The sequence below is a fragment of the Bos taurus genome, chromosome 6, assembly GCF_002263795.3.
Source record: "Bos taurus isolate L1 Dominette 01449 registration number 42190680 breed Hereford chromosome 6, ARS-UCD2.0, whole genome shotgun sequence".
NCBI lineage: Eukaryota > Metazoa > Chordata > Mammalia > Artiodactyla > Bovidae > Bos > Bos taurus.
The window spans coordinates 78,507,605-78,530,450 of NC_037333.1; positions in this window are offsets into that span (position 1 = coordinate 78,507,605).

Genomic DNA, 22,846 nt, shown 5'->3' on the forward strand with positions numbered 1-22,846 from the left:
CATTGAAAAGGATCCTGATGCTGGGAAGGATTGGGGACAGGAGGAGAAGGGAATGATAGAGGATGAGATGGCTGGATGGCATCACAAACTCAATGGACATGAGTTTGTGTAAACTCTGGTATTTGGTGATGGGCAGGGAGGCCTGGGGTGCTGTGATTCATGGGGTCTCAAAGAGTCGGACACGAGTGAGCAACTGAACTGAATTCATAACATCTTATTATTCTAGAATAAGCATAGTACAACTTGCAAGATTATTAGCAAGACAGAAGCCTTACATTTCTTTTAAATTGTAAAGGAATGGTTATTAGGTTTCTCTTAACTGGAAATTTCACAAAAAGTTTGGCAGAGTTTTAGTATCCTGAAATAAGTAAAGATGTTTTATACCACTATGTGTTATTTGAAAAATTTTCCTCAAATATAGGAAAAATGCTCAAAGTAATTAAATTTGAGCATTATGCCTTTAAAATTGTAAGGTTTTAGTGGTTTTTAGTGTCATTTTAATAGCAATAATTATGCTTATTGACTTCAACATAATGTCAAATACAATTATCTTCCAATTATAAATGTAATGTCCTCTGTCTGAATTTTCCTATCCAAAGTTCTATATTTATAACCAAGCTGCTCTATTGTAATTGAGAAGCCCTCTGCTACTGCTGCTAAGTCACTTCAGTCATGTCCAACTCTGTGCAACCCCATAGATGGCAGCCCACCAGGCTCTGCCATCCCTGGGATTCTCCAGGCAAGAACACTGGAGTGGGTTGCCATTTCCTTCTCCAGTGCATGAAAGTGAAAAGTGAAAGGGAAGTCGCTCAGTTGTGTCTGACTCTTCGCGACCCCATGGACTGAAGCCTACCAGGCTCCTCCGTCTGTGGGATTTTCCAGGCAAGAGTACTGGAGTGGGTTGCCATTGCCTTCTCCAGAGAAACCATCTAGTCACATTTTAAAGAAGAATTATGAAAGCTGCTCCACGGGAAGTATCATTCCATAAAGTAATTTGCATCAACAAAGCTGCTGTTAGTATTATTCCATTCAGATTCACCAATAGGTTTTCCTTCTAACTTTTTATTTACTTGTGTAAAATGTCATCTATCCTTGTTAAGGGGCTCCCCTAGTAACTCAGCGGGTAAAGAATATGCCTGAAATGCAGGAGAGTTGAGTTTGATTCCTAGGTTGGGAAAATCCCCTGGAGGAGGGCACTTTCAACCCATTCCAGTATTCTTGCCTGAAGAACCCCCACGGACAGAGAAGCCTGAAGAGCTACAGTCCATGAGGTTGCAAGAGTTAGACAGGACAGTGACTAAGCATAGCACATCTTTGTTATGATGCAGTTCTCATTTTATATCAATATAAATCTCATTTGATAGTAAGGATATTTTTGTTTGTTTGTTTAAGTCACTCAGTCGTGTCTCACTCTTTGCAACCACATTTCTGGAATTGACAGGTGGATTCTTTATTACTCAGCCACCTGGGAAGCCCCTAGGATATATAGCTCAGTGTTTTTCTTTCCAATTCTTCAATTTGCTGAAAACTTGTTTAATAAAATTTCCATCCCTTTTTCCAGAAAGACACTTAAAATCATTAAAATTACTCCATTTTTGTCCTGTTAGGTAGTTAGAATAGGAAAAAGAAGTCTAGAATGGCAGTGGCTAAAAGACAAGAAAAGGAAAAGCCTGCAAAGATAGAAAAGGAAGGTCCAAGGACAAGATTGAGGACCTCAGGTAAAGCAAACAGCACTCCTGGCTAGCCCCATTTACATAGGGAAGACCCAAGGGGAGGAAAAAGCATATAAAAAGAGGAGCCAAAGGTCCAGGGCTCTCTTGCGCTTGTGCGCTCTCTCACTAGCTTCTTTTGGGTCAGCATTCCCTTATGCCTTGAGGATGTATTTTCCTTTATTTTATAAATAAAACTGAGCTGTAACACAGAGCTGTAACACTGATCTGTCTGAGAGCTGTAACACAGTTTGTCTGAGACCTGAGACATGGTCTGTCTGAGAGCTTTAACATCCGTCACTTCAAAATTTGTGACGAGACAGAACAGAGGAAATTACACACTGCCATGACAGTCCCTTTAATTTTCCTAAATTTTTGTGTAGCACAAAATTCTTAAAATTTGGATAACATTTGAATTTTATGACAAAATTCTATGGAAAATGAAGAATTTACCTTTAGGTAATATGTCTCTTGAATTCTTTAACTTATGTAGAATAAAATCCCATGATTCACACCAATTTCACCTTTTTTAAGGTAATGGAAATTTAAAATATATTTCCATTGCTGGAGTACATGTGAAGAATTGAAATTTCCCATACAAATGTGAGCTGCCTCAGTAATAATTCCAATAATAAGGAAATTACTTGACAGTATTTATTAAAAATACATATACTCTTTGACAAATAAAGTTACCTGGCTAATATAAGCTACATAAATAAATGACAGCAAAAATAAATATATATATACACCCAAATACACATGCATATGGCTTGCTTTTGTAGCATGGTTAGAACTCTGATAATAAATCAATAGAAAATATATTTAAATGAACTATGTAATATGCAATACTTAAATGTTAGATACTTAAATTAATACTTAATATTAGATACTTAATATTTAATACTTAAATATTAGCTTCAGAAATTTTTCATGATACTATATCTTGATTCCATTTTTTTAATCCAATAAAAGAAACTTAAGACATGTGTTATAAGTATATTTTGGGCTTCCCTAGTGGCTCAGTGGTTAAAAAACAAAACAAAACTGCCTGCCGATGCAGAAGATGTGGGTTTGATTCTTAGTCAGGAAGATCCCTTGGAGAAAGAAATGGCAACCCATTCCAGTATTCTTGCCTGGATAATCCCATAGACAGAGGAGCCTGGTGGCCAGCCCATGGAGTCACACGAGTTGGACAGGACTTAGTGACAAACAATAACAAAAATAGATATATTTTACTTTTGTGTGTATATATATACGTGTGTGTGTGTGTGTATGAATATATGTAATGTATATAATATATGCCACATTGTTAACATTGATTATGGTTAGGAAATTGAAGAGGAGAAAGAAAAGCTTCATTTTCATATGCTTTGGTTTAATTTGAACTATTACAAAAATCTTGTTCACTTTGATTTTCTAAAAGCAATATAGAATATAATTAACAATGTTCCAAATCAAAGGATTAACATTTTTGAATGCTCAGAAGCATATGAAAGTATTATTAATAAATAATAAAGGTTAATTAATAAAATCTGTTCTAAATTACTTCCTATTTTAGCATTTCTCTCATAAATAATAGAAAGCTAGAAAATTTAGCTAATATTTATCATGACAAAGTGCATTTTACGGGGCTTAATTTGGAGAAAAATATGTTTAATACATAATATTTTTCAGATGGATAACTTTTGGGACTCCATCTCTAAAGTCATCTGTAAGTTGGTGTGCTTTAAAACATGATAATACAAAAACAGTCAGTTAATACAAAATGACAGATACTAGTGGACTATTTCATAGATTAACAGCTAGCATCAAGTCTTGCTAGGTCCAAGCTATTTATTTCAGCCCTGGACTTGAAAGGATGCACAGGCCACATTCACGTTTCTAAGCACATTTAATTCAAGTGCACAGAAACACACGATTATATATCCAAGCCTACTATTGAAATTGCAAGCTTTATCTTTCAGCTGCTCTACAGCTTCAAGCTATAGAGATATAAAACGCTAGCCTTGGGACAAGTAGTTGGAGCGTCACCAAACTGATGAACAAAGAACTTCCCGAGTGCCATTTTTAGTTCCTAATGACAAAGAAAATTTTTCATTTTTATAACATTGTCTCCCCAGTTTTTAATTAATGTCAGGCACAGGTGGTATAAGGGATAACCACAGTAAATCACAAAAAGGGTTATGAGCCTCCAAAGAACTATTATTAAATATAGACAGGTCATAAAACAATGCTTTAGAATGATGGGACTGTCAGGTGTCCACATTTTCAATCTATACTTTTGAAGCTGGTATCTCTACATCTGCAAGAGGAATTTTAGATTATACTCTGGAGCTTTGTTATAATTAGAAAAAATGTTCAATATCTGATTAAAATACAATTTATTTCAATGATTTGTTTTCCCTGTGTATTTTTACATTTTTTCAAATATATTTAAGATTCAAAACAGGATGGCCAGCTTCAAGTTTGTGAGTTTCCTGAAAATATAGGACAATATTAAGGTTTTACTACTATCATTTATTTTGAAAATGAAGCAAATCTCAGTGAAAACTAAAAAGTCTTCATAATTATATTCTCACATTGAAAACCATGGTAATAAATCACAAATATACATGAAAGTATGCCGGGGACCAGCCCCGGCTGATCCAGGGTATTCGAAGGAGAGACGGCATAGGCGAGGATCAGGATACAATAGCTTCAATTAGATATTAATTAAAGATATAAAGAGTAATAGAATAAGGATAGCTCAGTAGGAAAATTCAGTGGAGAAAAGAGGCTGAGTAGCTTGGTTTACGCGGGAGACCAATAAAACTTCAAGACAAGAAGTTTGCACCACTTACGTAGGCCGCAGGCGTCCTTCCGTTCTCCCGAAGGAGAGGAGACACTGAGGCCTCCCCGGTCGGATCTTAGAAGCCCAGGCATAATTTGTAAGCATGGTGGGTTCCGCGCTCCAGATGGAGACTCAGCCAGAGTGGGAGAGAGAGCGACATGGGGAGACCAGTATTTCGAGAAACTGATCCCAATTCTTTATTTTCCAGAGTCTGTTTTTATACACTAAGATGTTATACAAAAGTCACGTGGGGACAGCAGTCCTGACTTTTATTAAAGTCAGGTGCTTCACACAAATGTATACAGAGGTCTTAGGGGTGTTACATCATCTTCTGGCCAGGGGGGCCTGCTGACAATTTACGACCCTCTCCTTGTGACAGCGGTCAGTCAACCAGGACACTTATTTCTCCAGGGCTGATTATTCTCAAAACAGACGCCACCCAAATAAAGTTACATTCCTACAGGGTGAGGGTGTAGTGGGTTTTAGTTAAGGAAAGAATTTACTTAGCCTAAGGTCTAACGTGATTAATATCAAAGGTTAATTCTATATATTCATTAATGTGTGTAAGGGCAGGGGATATGGAGACTTAGCAACAAACATTGGCTCAACAAATGAAAAACCCTTCACCAACACAATTTCTAATTAGCCCACTATACTTATACTTATAGTTTTCTAACTTTTCTAAGGAACCTGTTTTTAGAAGGTTTAAAGCATCTTGTGCCTCTCACGGTTGGGAGGCTGTGAGCGATCACGTGTGGCCGGACAAGCCTGTCAGGCAGGCCAGAGAACCTTCAGAGGAGTTTGTAGGTTAAAACACTCTTATCACGCCCAGGAATTATTATAAACTGGAGCTCTAGGTTAACTCCTTCTCCGAAAGAGGTGGTGGGGGACAGCCCCCCGTAAAGTCAGAGGTGTAGGTGAGCACAAAGTAGTAAAGTAGGCAGGCTCTGGTTATGGGGGTAGATGCTCGAGGAGTTCCAGGGGGACTCCTGAGGCTCGATCCCGCCTTTGCGTATGTCGAGCCTCCTTCCTCATGACCTTTGTCACGGGCGGAGTACCTCACTCTGGCCCCCAACAAAAGTATGTTTGTGTACTTACAAGAATCTTAGTAGCACATTTTCATGGAGAAGTATTCAATGTGTGTTTGAACTATGTTGCTGTAAACCTGAAATTAACACTATGGTAAATCAACTATACTTCAGTAAAAATAAGTATATAAAAATAAACAATTTTATAATCCATCTCTAATTCTTACAATCTTGATATGCATTTTTTAAAATATGTGCACCTATCTTTTTCTCCCTTCCTCCTTTATTTCCTTTCTTCTTCTCTTTATTCTTCTTCATTGACTTACACTTCAATCTAGACATCAAATAGATAGTTGGAGGAAAGAATAAATAAAGGGTTTTAAAAATTGTGACCACACTATTGATAGAGTTAACATTGAGTTAACATCGATAGAGTTAAAATTGAACGAAAGACTATTGTGTTTGCTCAAGCTACCAAAACAAAACATTGTAGACTGGGTGGCTCAAACAGTAAGCATTTATTTTCTCACAGTTCTAAAGCCTAGAAGTTCAAGATGAAAAGGTCAGCTAGTTTAACTTCTCCCAAGGCCTCTTGGTTTGCAGACAGAGGAAGTCTTATTTTGTCCTCACTTGCTTTGCTCTGTGTTCACATATCCCTTGCGTCTCTCCCTCTTTTCATAAGGTCATTAGCCATATTAAATGAGGACTCACCCATATGACAACATTTATCTCTTTAAATGACCATAATTATCTCTCTAAAGGTCTTATTACCAAATATAATCACTTTCTGAATTATACTGGGGGCTAGGACTTCAACATGAAATTTGGAGATATACAAATAATTTCATAACAATGAAAGCATTACCCATGCCATTAAATAGTTTTAAATTGCATGATATTCTAGTATATTGATACAAATTTTTAACACATTTCCTATTGTTCAACATTGATTATTTTTCTGAATTTTTACAATAGTAATGATGTAGGTAATTTCCTTAGAAGAAGTAACTGTGTGCATCTTAGGCTACTTTCTTGGGCTCAAAATCCTAGAGCTGAATTTATTTCATCAAAAGTTACAAATATTATTTCTAAAATTTCCGAACTTTCCCCCCAAATTTAATTGCCTACCAGCAATTGGTGAGTTTTGTGTTTGCATAACTTAACCAAAGCAAGTTATTAAAAGATTGTGCTGTGTTTTGTCACTCAGCAGTGCCCGACTTTTTGTGATACCATGGACTTCAACCTACTTGACTCCTCTGTCCATGGGGATTCTCCAGGCAAGAATACTGAAGTGGGTTGTCATGCCCTCCTCTAGGGGATCTTCCCAACTCAGGGATCTAACCCAGGTCTCCTGCATTTTAGGCAGATTCTTTACCATCTGAGCTACCAGGGAAGCCCAAGAACTGGAATGGGTAGCCTATTCCTTCTCCAGGGGATCTTCCCAACCCAGGAATTGAACTGAGGTCTCCAGCATTACAGGCAGATTCTTACCAGCTGAGCTATCAGAGATCATTAAAAGATTATTTCTATTTAAAAATGTGACTGTTCTACTTAGAAATTTTTTTATGTACTATGTGATTGATAATATTTATCATACTGCTACAGTTTTTATTAGCATTTAGTATTCTTTTATCATTTTTATTAGCATTATTTGTGATAGGTGTATATTTACAGCAAATTTTCCTTTCCTTTAGTTTTTAAAGGAATTCTCCTTACAAAGGGTTGCTACTGCTGCTGCTAAGTCTCTTCAGTTGTGTCCAACTCTGTGCAACCCCATAGATGGAAGCCCACCAGGCTCCCCTGTCCCTGGGATTCTCCAGGCAAGAACACTGGAGTGGGTTGCCATTTCCTTCTCCAATGCAGGAAAGTGAAAAGTGAAAGTGAAGTCACTCAGTTGTGTCCGACTCTTCGCAACCCCATGGGCTGCAGCCTACCAGGCTCCTCTGTCCATGGGATTTTCCAGGCAAGAATACTGGAGTGGGGTGCCATTGGCTTCTCCATTACAAAGAGTATTAATACGTTATTCAAAAAGTATATTCACAGTACTGCTTATGGTGTTCTTACATTTTAATTTTTCTTTAATCCTTAGAAGCATTAATCGCTTCATAATATGAATTATGTTTCAATATTTCATGGTTAATTACACATGCCATCATATTAATTAATACTTTATTGACTACATTAAGCATATCTATTTTACCCTCATGAAAAAATTTCTCCACTATTTTTATTTTTATGTAATGGTTTCAATTACTATTTAACTGAGAACTTCCAGAGGCCTCCAACACATCTTCCTAAATAGAACCTGTATTCAACATTCTACCTTTTCTCCTATTATTATGGATGGATTGTTCATGCTTCTACTGTGTCCAATAGCCATCCTTTGTACACTAGATATCATCCTTTGACTACTCTTGGCAATAGCCTAGCAATTCTACCATGATGTAGCTATCATTCATCCCTCTCTACAGATTTATCCCCATTAGCATTCAAACCTGTATTTACATCATCCACAGGAAAACAAACAAACAAACAACAAAACACACACACACACACATTTCCAGAATCCACCCCTTCTTTTTGCTAGCACTATATCATTGAAAGATTTCTGTGTTCTATGTAGGCTTGATCATTCATCTCAGTTTATCTGAGTTAGTCACAGTTTACATACACTGTCCTATCCAATACAGGGGTTTTCCAGAAGATAATGATCCTGTATTAATTAGTAAATTGAATACCAATCCTGATTCTGTCTTCATTGCTTTTCTCCTATTCTTTTTTGAAATCTTATCATTTTGACTTTTCCCCACTATTCCACAGAAAGTAGTTTTATCAATTTCATGACCTCCATCTTTTATAGTCATCAACTTCTTCTGGGAATTAATTACTGTCACTTTCTGATATTCTGGGACTCTGACATCTTCACTAAAATTAGGGAATCTGTTTCAATGGCAGTATCTCCCATCTTCATTTCCACCCTACAGAGGACAACCCACCAGTATATTTCAGACATGCTGGTAACTTACTTATCAGTGCATAGCTCAGTGGTAGTAAACGTTCTCTGAGCTCTGTCAGTCATATGTAATTGAAAACTTGCTGACTGAGTAAAATTCTTTGAATCTGCTCCAAATTTTCTATATTAACACTTTATTAAGTGAGGCTGTGGCAGAGAATATGAACTCCTTATTTCCAAATTAAGATTTAAAGAAAGTAGGGAAAACCACTAGACCATTCAGGTATGACCTAAATCAAATCCCTATAAAGTGGAAGTGACAAATAGACCCAAGGGATTAGGTCTGATAGACAGAGTGCCTGAAGAACTATGGATGGAGGTTCGTGGCACTGAACAGGAGGCAAAGATCAAGACCATCCCCAAGGAAAAGAAATGCAAAAAGACAAAATGGTTCTCTGAGGAGGCCTTACAGATAGCTGTGAATAGAAGAGAAACAAAAGGCAAAGGAGAAAAGGAAAGATATACCCATTTGAATACAGAGTTTCAAAGAATAGCAAGGGGAGATAACAAAGCCTTCCTCAGCCATCAGTACAAAGAAATAGAGGAAAACAATAGAATGGGAAAGTCTAAAAAAAAAAAAAAAAAAAGAATGGGAAAGTCTAGAAATCTCTTCAAGAAAATTAGAGATACCAAGGGAACATTTCATGCAAAGATGGATTTAATAAAGGACAGAAATGATATAGACCTAACAGAAGTAGAAGATATTAAAAAGAGGTAGCAAGAATACACAGAAGAGCTATATAAAAAAGATCTTCATGACTCAAGTAATCACAATGGTGTGATTACCAACCTAGAGCCAGAGACCCCAGAATGTGAAGTCAAGTGGGCCTTAGGAAGCATCACTGAAAACAAAGCTAGTAGAGGTGATGGAATTCCAGTTGAGCTATTTCAAATCCTAAAACATGATGCTGTTAAAGTGTTGCACTCAATAAGCCAGCAAATTTGGAAAACTCAGCAGTGGCCACAGGACTGGAAAAAGGTCAGTTTTCATTCCAATCCCAAAGAAAGGCAATATCAAAGAATGCTCAAACTACCACACAGTTGCACTCATCTCACACATTAGTTAACTAATGCTCAAAATTCTCCAAGCCAGGCTTCAACAATACATGAACCCTGAACTTCCAGATGTTCAAGCTGGGGATTTAGAAAAGGCAGAGGAACCAGAGATCAAATTGTCAACATCTGTTGGATCATTGAAAAAGAAAGAGAGTTCCAGAAAAATATGTACTTCTGCTTTATTGACTATGCCAGAGTCTTTGACTGTGTGCATCACAACAAACTGTGGGAAATTCTTAAAGAGATGGGAATACCAGACCACTTGCCCTGTCTCTTGAGAAATCTGTATGCAGGTCAGGAAACAACAGTTAGAGATGGACATGGAACAACAGACTGGTTCCAAATAGGAAAAGGAGTATGTCAAAGCTATATATTGTCACCCAGCTTATTTAACTTATATGCAGAGTACATCATGAGAAATGCTGGGTTGTGATGAAGCACAAGTTGGAATCAAGATTGCTGGGAGAAATAACAATAACCTTAGATATGTAGATTACACCACACTTATGGCAGAAAGTGAAGAAGAACTAAAAAGCCTCTTGATGAAAGTAAGAAAGAGAGTGAAAAGTTTGGCTTAAAACTCAACATTCAGAAAACTAAGATGATGGCATCTGGTCCCATCACTTCATTGCAAACACATGGGGAAACAGTGGAAACAGTAACAGCCTTTATTTTGGAGGGCTCCAATGTCACTGCAGATGGTGAGTATAGCCATGAAATTAAAAGATGCTTGCTCCTTGGAATAAAAGCTATGACCAACCTAGATAGAATATTAAAAAGCAGAAACATTACTTTGCCAACAAAGGTCTGTCTAATCATGGCTATGGTTTTTCCAGTAGTCATGTATGGATGTGAGATTTGAACTATAAAAAAGATTGAGCACTGAAGAATTGATGCTTTTGAACTACAGTGTTGGAAAAGACTCTTGAGAGTCCCTTGGACAGCAAGGAAATCCAACCAGTCCATCCTAAAGGAGATCAGTCCTGAATATTCATTAGAAGGACTGATGCTGAAACTGAAACTCCAATATTTTGGCCACATGATGCGAAGAACTGACTCATTTGAAAATACTCTGATACTGGTAAAGATTGAAGGCAGGAGGAGAAAGGGACATCAAATGGTGAGGTATTAGAGGATTGATATCAGAGGACTGAGCGACTGTACTGAACTGAACACTTTAGTAATAAATATTTTCAGCTTGTGTTAGCAAAGGCTGCACATAAATGCAAGTTTTAATTAACCAGCTGACTAAAAAGTGAGATCTACTCTCTGCTGAATAAGCTAGTGCATGTAATCCAGATTCATTGCCAAACGTGCTCTATCACTAGATTCAGTACAACAGACCATCATATTTTTCCTCCTCCGTCACCCAATACCATCAGTGTCCCTTTCCACATATAATTCCCATGTTTCTATCACAATAAATCATAAATTTCTAGAAAATATTTTAGTGTATAAATCTTACCAGACTCCAGATTTAATTCTTATCCCTTTGAGATCAGGTGAGTTTTGACTAACAATGTCAAAAAGGTGGTAGAGATTAGTCTTAAAAAGACTGACATTACTTGGAATGGTACAAGGTAATTACCTCAAATAGTTTCTTGCAGGTCTTCAATCAGTGATGAAACAGCCTCACTATTAACAGCGAACTTTTTTCTTCCGCTTCCAAGCATAACTCAGAGGTGCTTAGAAGTCGCATTAACCAGTCAGCCTAACATATCAAAAAGTCCATTGTTCCTTGGGATTTCAATCTATACTCAGAATTTCACCTGACTAGATTGTGAGTTTAATATACACTATAACATAGAAACTTCCAAAATCATATTCTAGATCAGATACTCAGCTAAGTCTTCCCTATGACTAAAAGAGAAAAATTTCCCCTTAATTCTGAAATGTCTTAGATTCTGATCAGGGAAATATTCTAGGGGAGAATTTACAAGAACAGAGAAGGACTTCAGGCCAGAAGAAATATGTAAGATCATGTTATCTTGGTTTTAGAGACAAAGAGAGACAATTATATTTTGTTTAGGCATGTTTGCATCTCTATCTTATATATCTTAATCAGTATCTTGATAGTACATCCACAGTTTCTCTGGATTTGCATCTGTTTTTCCTAAAGAGTAAAACTGTATTTTGGATTATTTCGCTATGAATTAAGCACAGCACCGATTGCATGAAAATTGATCATTTGGAAGCAGATTTCTATTCTAAAAGAAAGCATTTTAAAATGATTCAAAGATAAACTTAGTCCCCTTTTACAAATTTCTGTTTATATGGCTTTAATAAACAGTTGTCACAGTATCTCAAATGTGCCCACTATAAAACCAAAACATAACACTACACAACACAACCAGTAATAAAATACAAAAAAAAAAAAAAAATCCCACACATTTCACAGATTTGATTTGGCTAGAAGTGCTAGTTTTCTAGGCACAAAGGATCTTGAAGTAAAATAAAGTATAAACAGTTTATATTCTAGTTTTATATATATATATATATATATATATATATACACATACATAAATATGAGGGGAAAGTATACAAGAAAGGAACCCTGGATGTATTAGCCACTGCAAGAGCAAAGTCCACATTTTTAGTAAGTAAATTTGAAGATTGTTTTCAGTTTACAGAAAGGGGTACCACTAAGCTAGGCAATGGAGCGCATAGGTAAACATACTTTTATCTTGCTGTTGGGCTGCACCTTATAGACCCGCAAGCCTTATGTTGACAGTTGCCCAGCCTTGAGAACAAAGAAAGAGCCAAGAAACAGTGACAGAGACATCAAGGATTTTTTGGAAAGGGGGTTTTACATATCTGCAACACCACACTGTGTGCTGCAGACAGCAAACAGAACCTGGCAGCAATCTTGGCTACTCAGGGGAAGAGGGGGCTACCATTTAAAGTTGCAATAGACATCAGGTTGGCTCATTTGTTACCAGAGAAACCAGAAGCAAAGTCATGTCCCTCACTGCCCCTGTGATGGTTAACGACCATCACAAAGACAGGTGTTTCCCTTTGAAGTTACAAGTGGAGCCATTCCTAAGAATTAGAACTAGCTGTGATAGGGCTCAAGAATGTTCATGTGAGTAGGGTGTAAGGGAGGCAGGGATTGGTCAAGCAGGAGACATACAGAGAGCAAGAGAACAGCCATCTTGAGTGATCTGAACATTCAACTCCACCCTGACATACCCTGCACAACCATAATGACCTTGATCTGTCCCTCTTCTATGACATGCCTGATGTATAGAGAGGAGCACTGCAACCAAATACTAAAAGTTCAACATAGATACCAGCAGCTAAAGAGTATAAAGAGTAAATGAGGAGATTATTGGGTCAATTTCTCATGAAAATCCAGAGGAGAACGCCATTAACTCACTGTAGACCTAGCAATCAGACTCATTTTGCAGTTAGGCCACCATGGTTGCTCATTCCACACACTGATTCCTTCCACTCAGACTAAGGACAAAATGTAATATGTGTAACAGGCACAGTACAAGGCAGACTTTGACCATTAAGCAAAATCTAAGCAGTAACAATATTCTGAGATAATGCCATCCCTGCCCGTGGTTTTTATCCTTACCTGCAGTACGATACCACTCATCCACCCTCAGTCCCTACAGCCCTTGCAAGCAATTCACAGGGCTCCCCAGCTTACTTCAGAGAAACTAGCACTGAGAGAAAGAGGTCAAGTCACCCACAGGTTATGTCCCTCCCTTGGGGACCTTCTGCACTGAGGCATCTTTAGTGTCTTTTCTTAAATTTAGATCCCATGTCTTCATTCCTTTTCGTCAAGTGGTCTTTGTGACTTGGGCCTTTTTCTGATCTCACCTCTGTCATTCTCCCACTGTAGCTGGGATGAACACAGACTGGTGAGTAGGTGCAGGCTAAGAGGCCATGATCTGTCCCACCTGCAGTGCCCAAATATTGTTATCCGCCCTCTGGAGTTGATCTCCAACAAGGGTCCTTCTGTTCAGGGTTGTTCTAACCAACAAAACCTGGATTTGTTAGGAAGCAATGGAAAATTATTCTTTAATCAGAGAGTGGAGAGATAGGAGCACCTGATCTCCTGACAAGCCATGGTCGGGGAAGCTTTATAAGGCTCTCCTCAGCCAGAAGGGACCAGAGTTCTCAGAGTTTTTGTTGGGCAGGCATAATTGTGCTGCTCAGGCTCCAGAACCCAGTGCACATCTCCGTTTATGGCCCAGTGCTACCTCAATCTTGAATAGAGGTGTCCAGGTGCAACGTCTGTACCTGGCCTGGTCCTGGAGCTGAAGTGCTGGTGCAGCCCTTTCCCAATAGGAAAAGTGGTCTGAAGGGCTGGTGTGAGGCCTCTGAACATGGCACCCCATGAGCTAGTGAAGCTAGGCTATGCACAAAGGGGAAAAAAAAAGGTTAGACTTTATTTTATTACCCAGATTCTATTTTATTTCATGGCAGTTGATAATGAGCTTTGCTGGTGACCAAATGAGCAACAGGTAATTTAGGTGCAGGTAAATTCAATAATTGGAGACTAAACTCTTGAAAAAGATTACAAAACTTAGTGAAAAATTATGAAAACATACTCTTAAAAGCATCAAAGAACTACCATGGTAGTAAGAAATTGCAGGCTTAGAATGTGGAAGAGGAAAGAAAGACAATTCTGCACCTAAGATCAATTTTGCCACATTGGCAGGCTATTATTTCAAACAAAATATTCTAAAACTTCCTCTAAGTCTTCTCCAGAGAGTCTAGCAGTCATGTTCAAGGGCAGCTGTGCATTAGAGAATAAAGATTAAGAACTTTTAGAATCTGTGGGACACTGCCTTGAACTAGAGATACAGAATGTTTCATGTTAGAGTTCAGAGATCAGACAATTCATGAAGTTTTCACCAAAAACATTTCACCATATGTCTGTAGAGTTCTATGTTGTGGTTTTATTTCCAGGTCTTGAAAAAGCAGTTGGAATAAATGCAAGTGTCAAACCATATCTGACAAATGGAGTAATAAGTATTGTGTGAAACACAGCCCAGGCTTTAGCCCTCTTTACCAGAGTAGTAAAGCTAAAGCAACATTGCTAATTACATATTCACACCACATGGATACATTACAGAACTTCATCCCACAACTGAAGACTAAAATCCAACTCCCGAGCAAAATCAGAGGGTTCTGAAAGAGTGATGTTGGATTACAAATTTAATCAGGTAGAGTCTAATTGGCATTATATCAAAATATGACTACTCTAATAAAGACAATTAAAATGGCCTTTGAGAGCAACTGGTAAAAAATTATCTGGCAATCTTCTCCCACTTTTAACCTCTATAAGTGATAAGCAGATGAAGGTAGTGACAGTTTGTCTTCACCCAGCATGCATAGCATTTCACTTTCATATCTGTCTACCTCAAGTTTTCTGCCATCCTAATTTAATTCACAGTGAAGTTGATCATCTCTCAAGACCAAAGGCCTCAAGCTGATAGGAGATGGTACGGGGAAGAAACAGATACCATAAATACCCTAGGAACACACAAAATTCTAGGGGTTGTAGATCAGGCCTGTGAAATTCCTTGTACTTCAGTACTGCACTCTAGTGAAATTTTTAGTCTGAGTTGTGTTGGAAAATCCCCTTAGTGAAAGATGAATAAATGTATCCTGTATGTACTACCATTACGAGAATAGCACAATTGCCTGCTAGGCTTCAATGGATTTTTGGAAATAATATATTCTACGTTTGTGTGTACTGTTCTGAATATTCGTAAGTAACTTATGTCAAAGAAAGCTCAAAGACAAATTTGAGTTCTGAGTTAAATTTTTACTTGAATCCTTGGGGGAGAGACCAATTATTATAGTAGTGGTACCCTGAATAAAAATACCTAGGCAAAATTTAAAGACAAAACCTGAAGTTCAATTTGTTACCTGGGAATTATAAATTCTGATTGTATGAAATTTGAGTTAGATTTCATAAATATAGAAACAAGATGTTCTTACTTTCCTTGGCTTTATTCAGAATGCGAAAAGTCTTAAGCATTTTTTTTTTTTTTAATGACTAATCTCAGTATGTAAGTCTTGGGGAATGTGCTTCTTTGGATATTAGTATGATATACATTTTATATATAATATGTTTTTGTGTGTGATATGTTAGTCATGATGGAAGACAAAAGTGAGGAGGAAAAAAATGACAATTTTTCACCTTTTTTTCATTTTTTTTTATTCCCCATCTTGAACCCATTTATTTTTCAGTTTCTGTTCCTTAGACACAAGTTTAATTAAATATAGTTATTCAACAATTTTGTGATTCCTTTATTACACTTTTCCTTTTTTTGCTGATTCTATTTATATTGTTTCAAAGGTATGATTATATATTTTAATTAATTATAATATTGTTAATTATTAACACCTCTTTGCTCTACAGTTAACAAAACTAGAGACAAAATATAAGGACTAAAATCAAGAGTTCCCTGGAGACTTTTCAAAGTGCTGAGTGTCACTTATAAATTAATTATATAATTCTTTAAATATTTTTACTGGACCTAACAGTTTATCTCTTCTGAGTCAAGAAACAAGGACATTTTATTCACTTCTATCAGATTTTGCCTAGAATATTTAAAATTGGCAACTACTTCATTTTCTCTGTATTTTTAAAATTTTGATAATTTGATTTAACGTCTTGAACATTTATAATTAATAGTCTGTGAATAATAACACTTATATTTGGATTTCCTATGGCCTGTTTCTATTAAGTTTTCTTTGAGGCTTTCACTCAACAAGTCTTTTTGATGTCATGTTATTTGTTAGTGAGAAGTAGATACTATACATGAAAAATTTTAGAGCTAATTGAGCTAGGGGAAATCACTTTAATCAAATCAGGGATTAACCATCTGTCTTCAGCTTGGACCTAATCTTGTGAAATGTGATAGACTAAAAAGAAAAAGGGAAAAAAGACAACAAACTCTTTGTAGCTCTTCTCATCAAATTATGGAATATATTTAATCTTTGAATTTAGGCCTGGTAATACAATTTCTTTTGGCCAACAGAGTGTCAACAACCAAGGTAAAAGTAAAACTTGAAATGTTTTTGCACATTGTGTATGACCTTCTTTTTGCTGAAAGGAATCCCACCTTCACACTGTCAGGAAGCTTGAGTAACCTATTAGAGAAGCCATCTGGAAAATAACCTAGGCAGAGGCTGACAGCCTGCCAAATATCAGGGATATAAATGGGGACTTCTTAGATGATGCAGCCCCAGTTAAACTGTTCATTCACTACAGTGTGGCAAGACAGAACCAGTGCAAGTTGCCAATCTATGTAATGTTTGTTGGTTTAAGCTACCAATATTTGGGTTGATTTGTTTTGTATCTAGGATTAAAGTGTTCAATTTCTACTCCACACTCACTGTTTTGGTGTGTATTCCTTCATGATTACAATGAAAAGATGGAGTGTTTGTCAGAGTTTCTCCTCCTTGGCAAGCACTAAAACTCACATTTTCTATTCATTTATTTTTTGTCCCAGATGCATGAAACTGTCAAACACTCTATTCAGGCTGATCTGGTTTTCAGAATCTCAGATTCCACTTCTTCAACTTCCCAAAACATTAATCATGACTTTTGAATAGACCAATACCTCAAGAGAAAAAGTAGCATCCAAACTTAATGTTTGAAACAGAAATTCCTAAAATTTTTCTGTTGAAATTCAGAAATGGAAGAAAGGAAATAGAGTGTGCTGATTAAGGAATGAAAGTTAAGATATATATGTACAGGCCAGGGAACAACTTTAGTTACAAATAAGTTGTGGTATTTACTATCCACAAATAACATTCTTTTCATAGGCAGTCTTTGAATACTTTTAGGTCTTCCCAGGTGGTGCTAGTGGTAAAGAATCCACCTGTCAGTGCAGGAGACTTAAGGACTCAGGTTCGATCACTGGGTCATGATGATCCCCTGGAGTAGGAAATGGCAACCCATTCCAGTATTCTTGCCTGGAGAATTCCAAGGACAAAAGAGCCTGGTTGGCTACTGTTCGTAGAGTCACAAAGAGTCAGAAACAAATGAAACTGAAACGTAGTTTGAAAATGGTTCTTTCAGAAGCTCAAAATTTATAGATAACAGAAAACCATCCATAGTCACCTTCAGTTCAGTTCAGTCGCTCAGTCGTGTCCAACTGTTTGCAACCCCATGAATCACAGCACACCAGGCCTCCCTGTCTATCACCAATTCCCAGAGTTCACTCAGAATCACGTCCATCGAGTCAGTGATGCTATCCAGCCATCTCATCCTCTGTTCTCCCCTTCTCCTCCTGTCCCCAATCCCTCCCAGCATCAGAGTCTTTTCCAATGAGTCAGCTCTTCGCATGAGGTGGCCAAAGTACAGGAGTTTCAGCTTTAGTATCATTCCTTCCAAAGAAATCCCAGGGCTGATCTCCTTCAGAATGGACTGGTTGGATCTCCTTGCAATCCAAGGGACTCTCAAGAGTCTTCTCCAACACCACAGTTCAAAAGCATCAATTCTTCAGTGCTCAGCCTTCTTCACAGTCCAACTCTCACATCCATACATGACCATTGGAAAAACCATAGCCTTGACTAGATGGACCTTTGTTGGCACAGTAATGTCTCTGCTTTTGAATATGCTACCTAGGTTGGTCACAACTTTCCTTCCAAGGAGTGAGAGTTTTTTAATTTCATGGCTGCAGTCACTATCTTCAGTGATTTTGGAGCCCCCAAAAATAAAGTCTGACACTGTTTCCCCATCTATTTCCCATGAAGTGATGGGACAGGATGCCATGATCTCCGTTTTCTGAATGTTGAGCTTTAAGTCAACTTTTTCACTCTCCTCTTTCACTTTCATCAAGAGGCTTTTGAGTTCCTCTTCACTTTCTGCCATAAGGGTGGTGTCATCTGCATGTCTGAGGTTATTGATATTTCTCCTGGCAATCTTGATTCCAGCTTGTGCTTCTTCCAATCCAGCGTTTCTCATGATGTACTCTGCATATAAGTTAAATAAGCAGGGTGACAGAATACAGCCTTGACATACTCCTTTTCCTATTTGGAACCAGTCTGTTGTTCCATGACCAGTTCTAACTGTTGCTTCCTGACCTGCATACAGATTTCTCAAGAGGCAGGTCAGGTGGTCTGGTATTCCCATCTCTTTCAGAATTTTCCACAGTTTATTGTGATCCACACAGTCAAAGGCTTTGGCACCTTAGAGCCCGAGAAAAGAGAATCTGTCAATGCTTCCACTTTTCACCCTTCTACTTTCCATGTAGTGATGGCACCAGATGCCATGATATTATTATTATTATTATTATTATTATTATTATTTTTGCTGAGTTTCAAGCTAGCTTTCACTCTGCTTTAGTTCCTCTTCACTTTCTGCCATTAAAGTGGGATCATCTGAATATATGAGGTTGCTGATATTTCTCCCAGCAAGCTTGGTTCCAGCTTGTGATTCATCCAGCCCTGCATTTCACATGATGTACTCTGCATATAAGTTAAATAAGCCAGGTGACAATATACAGCCTTGTCATACTCCTTTCCCAATTTTGGACCAGTCCATTGTTCCATGTCTGGTTCTAACTGTGGCTTCTTGACCTGCATATAGGTTTCACAGGAGGCAGGTAAGGTGATCTGGTATTCCCATCTCTTTAATAATTTTCCACAGTTTGTTGTGATCCATGTAGTCAAAGGCTTTGTTTAGCATAGTCAATGAAGCAGAAGTAGATGTTTTTCTAGAGTCCGCTTGCTTTCTCTATGATCCAATGGATGTTGGGAATTTGATCTCTGGTTCCTCTGTCTTTTCTAAATCGAGCTTGTACATCAGAAGTTCTCAATTTACATACTGCTGAAGCCTAGCTTGAAGGATTTTGAGCATCACCTTGCTAGCATGTGAAATGAGTGCAATTGTATGGTAGTCTGAACATTCTTTGCCATTGCCCCTTTTGGGGACTGAAATGCAAACTGACTTTTTCCAGTTCCGTGGTCATTGCTGAGTTTTCCAAATTTACGGGCATATTGAGTGTAGCACTTTAACAGCATCATCTTTTAGGATTTGAAATTGCTCAGCTGAAATTCCATCGCCTCCACTACCTTTGCTCATGGTAATGCTTCCTAAGGCCCACTTGACTTCATACTTCACAATGTCTGGTTCCAGATCAGTGACCACACCATCGTGGTTATTTGGGTCATTAAGGCCACTTTTTGTACAGTTCTTCTGTATATTCTTGCCACCTCTTCTTAATCTCTTCTGCTTCTATTAGGTCCTTACTGTTTCTGTCCTTTATCATGCCCATCCTTGCATGAAATGTTCCCTTGATATCTCCAGTTTTCTTAAAGAGATCTCTAGTTTTCCCCATTCTATTGTTTTCCTCTGTTTCTTTGCACTGTTTATTTAAGAAGGCCTTCTCCTCTCTCCTTGCTATTCTCTGGATCTCAGCATTCAGGTGGCTAATATCTTTCCCTGTCTCCTTTGCCTTTCACTTCTCTTCTTTTCTCAGCTATTTGTAAGGCCTCTTTAGATAACCAGTTTGCCTCTTTATTGAATCAATAAGTGAAAACATCAATGTGTAACCAGCAGTCTGCCAAGTAGTTGGCATCCAATGTTCAGCACAAATGGTTCCAATCATTAAGTAGTTTTAAGTGTAGTAGAAAAGAAATATCTGGACACAGGTAACAATAAAATTCCAGTGAGATAAATGTCATGCAAAAGGAAAGAAATGCTTACTTAAACTTGACCATAGTAGCAAAAACACTCTATTCATGTTAGAAACAATGTTCCACCATTTATGTTTTGTCAAAGCACATTTCCTAAGCTTTAGATCCCAAAACTGCCAAAAGACATTTAAACATTTAGTATAATGACTAACTAGTACCACCATATTTGATTTTGTTTCAGAGAGATTGAATTAGTGTGGCAGTAAAACCAGTAAGGATGAGAAATAACATGTGATAATTTTTGGTAGCTTTACACTAACTTTGTGTATGTGTCTTATTAAAATGTGTTCATTATCTTAATACATAAAAAATTTTATATACAGTATAGACTCTGGATTAAGTCTGTATATTTAAGCTACAGATCATTCACTTCCCAATTACAATGCAACATAACCATGAACAAGTTGTTCAGACTTGCTGTGCTGTACTTTTGTAAAATGGAAAAAGGAATAAAATTTGTCTCATAGATTTTTAAAAATAAGTTTAATAAGGATATTTATATAAAATAATTATAATATATAATACTGCCATAATTTGTATTCAAAATATTTAATTTTAATGATTTTGTTAAAAATTTAAAAATAAAAAAATAAATCCATTTTGAAGATCAGTTGGATATGTTTTAAAAAATTTAATTATATACACATTTGCTTAAGATTTTGACATTTTGAAGAAGATACTGTAAGCAAAGTATTACCTGCATCTTGTCTTATAGATGTGTGTCTGTGTGTGTATATATATACACACACATATATATACACATATCAGATAATTTAACATATGTTAAACAAGCAGTGCATTTACATATGTAGTCACTAAATTATATGCTAAATGAATACTTAATTTCTAAAGATAAACATAATGTGTTATAAAGTTAATATGTTTTCAAATAGAATATTTACTGTATAAGCATAGAACATATTCTGATAGAATATACATCAGGTAATACTGAAAAAATATAGTTAAAAAGAGTGAATGTTTCTTCACTTTTTATTTATTTCCATTTTCCAGTATTTCCACAAAATACTTGGATTTTATATATAGATTATGATTTTATTTTGAGGAAACTAAAAGGTTTTAAAACAAAATAAGACAGTTAACTAGAAATTTTGTAACCAGGAGGCAAAAAAATGCGAGGTCATTCCTATGGGTTCCTTCTTATCTGCCTATTCTAGAAATAAACAGGAAAGAGATTAACAAGGGCAGATCATCTATGCTAGAATGCTAGAATGTTCTCACTGCTTGGCTGGTTGTGCATATACTTTTAGTGGGATAAGCTTTGTTGCTTTTGGATTTTTCCAAAATCTCCTAATGGAAAAGATCTGTTTTAAGCTAATATTACTCATTTGTAGCTATCAAACCTTTAGAGATAGAATTCTTAAAGATTACATAAAGAGATTCTGAAGAAATAAATAACTATAAAGCCATAGTTTGTTTTGTTTTGTTTTGTTTTCTTTGTTTTGTAACTTCAGTTCAGTTCAGTCACTCAGTCGTGTCCGACTCTTTGCGACCCCATGAATCGCAGCACACCAGGCCTCCCTGTCCATCACCAACTCCCGGAGTTCACTCAGACTCACGTCCATCGAGTCAGTGATGACATCCAGCTATCTCATCCTCTGTCATCCCCTTCTCCTCCTGCCCCCAATCCCTCCTGGCATCAGAGTCTTTTCCAATAAGTCAACTCTTTGCACGAGGTGGCCAAAGTACTGGAGTTTCAGCTTTAGCATCATTCCCTCCAAAGAAATCTCAGGGCTGATCTCCTTCAGAATGGACTGGTTGGATCTCCTTGCAGTCCAAGGGACTCTCAAGAGTCTTCTAAAACATCACAGTTCAAAAGCATCAATTCTTCAGCACTCAGCTTTCTTCACAGTCCAACTCTCACATCCATACATGACCAATGGAAAAACCATAGCCTTGACTAGATGGACCTTTGTTGGCAAAGTAATGTCTCTGCTTTTCAATACACTATCTAAATTGGTCACAGCTTCCTTCCAAGGAGTAAATGTCTTTTTATTGCATGGCTGCAATCACCATCTGCAGTGATTTTGAAGCCCCAAAATATAAAGTCTGACACTGTTTCCGCTGTTTCCCCATCTATTTCCCAGAGGTGATGGGACCAGATGCCATGACTTTCGTTTTCTGAATGTTGAGCTTTAAGCCAACTTTTTCACTCTCCTCTTTCACTTTCATCAAGAGGCTTTTCCGTTCCTCTTCACTTTCTGTCATAAGGGTGGTGTCATCTGCATATCTGAGGTTATTGATATTTCTCCCTGCAATCTTGATTCCAGCTTGTGCTTCTTCCATCCCAGCGTTTCTCATGATGCATTCTGCATATAAGTTAAATAAGTAGGGTGACAATATACAGCCTTGACGTACTCCTTTTCCTATTTGGAACCAGTCTGTTTTCCATGTCCAGTTCTAATTTTTGCTTCCTGACCTTCATATAGGCTTCTCAAGAAGCAAGTCAGGGGGTCTGGTATACCCATCTATTTCAGAATATTACGCCTATTAAAATAAGACTAGTAATGGTTAAGTT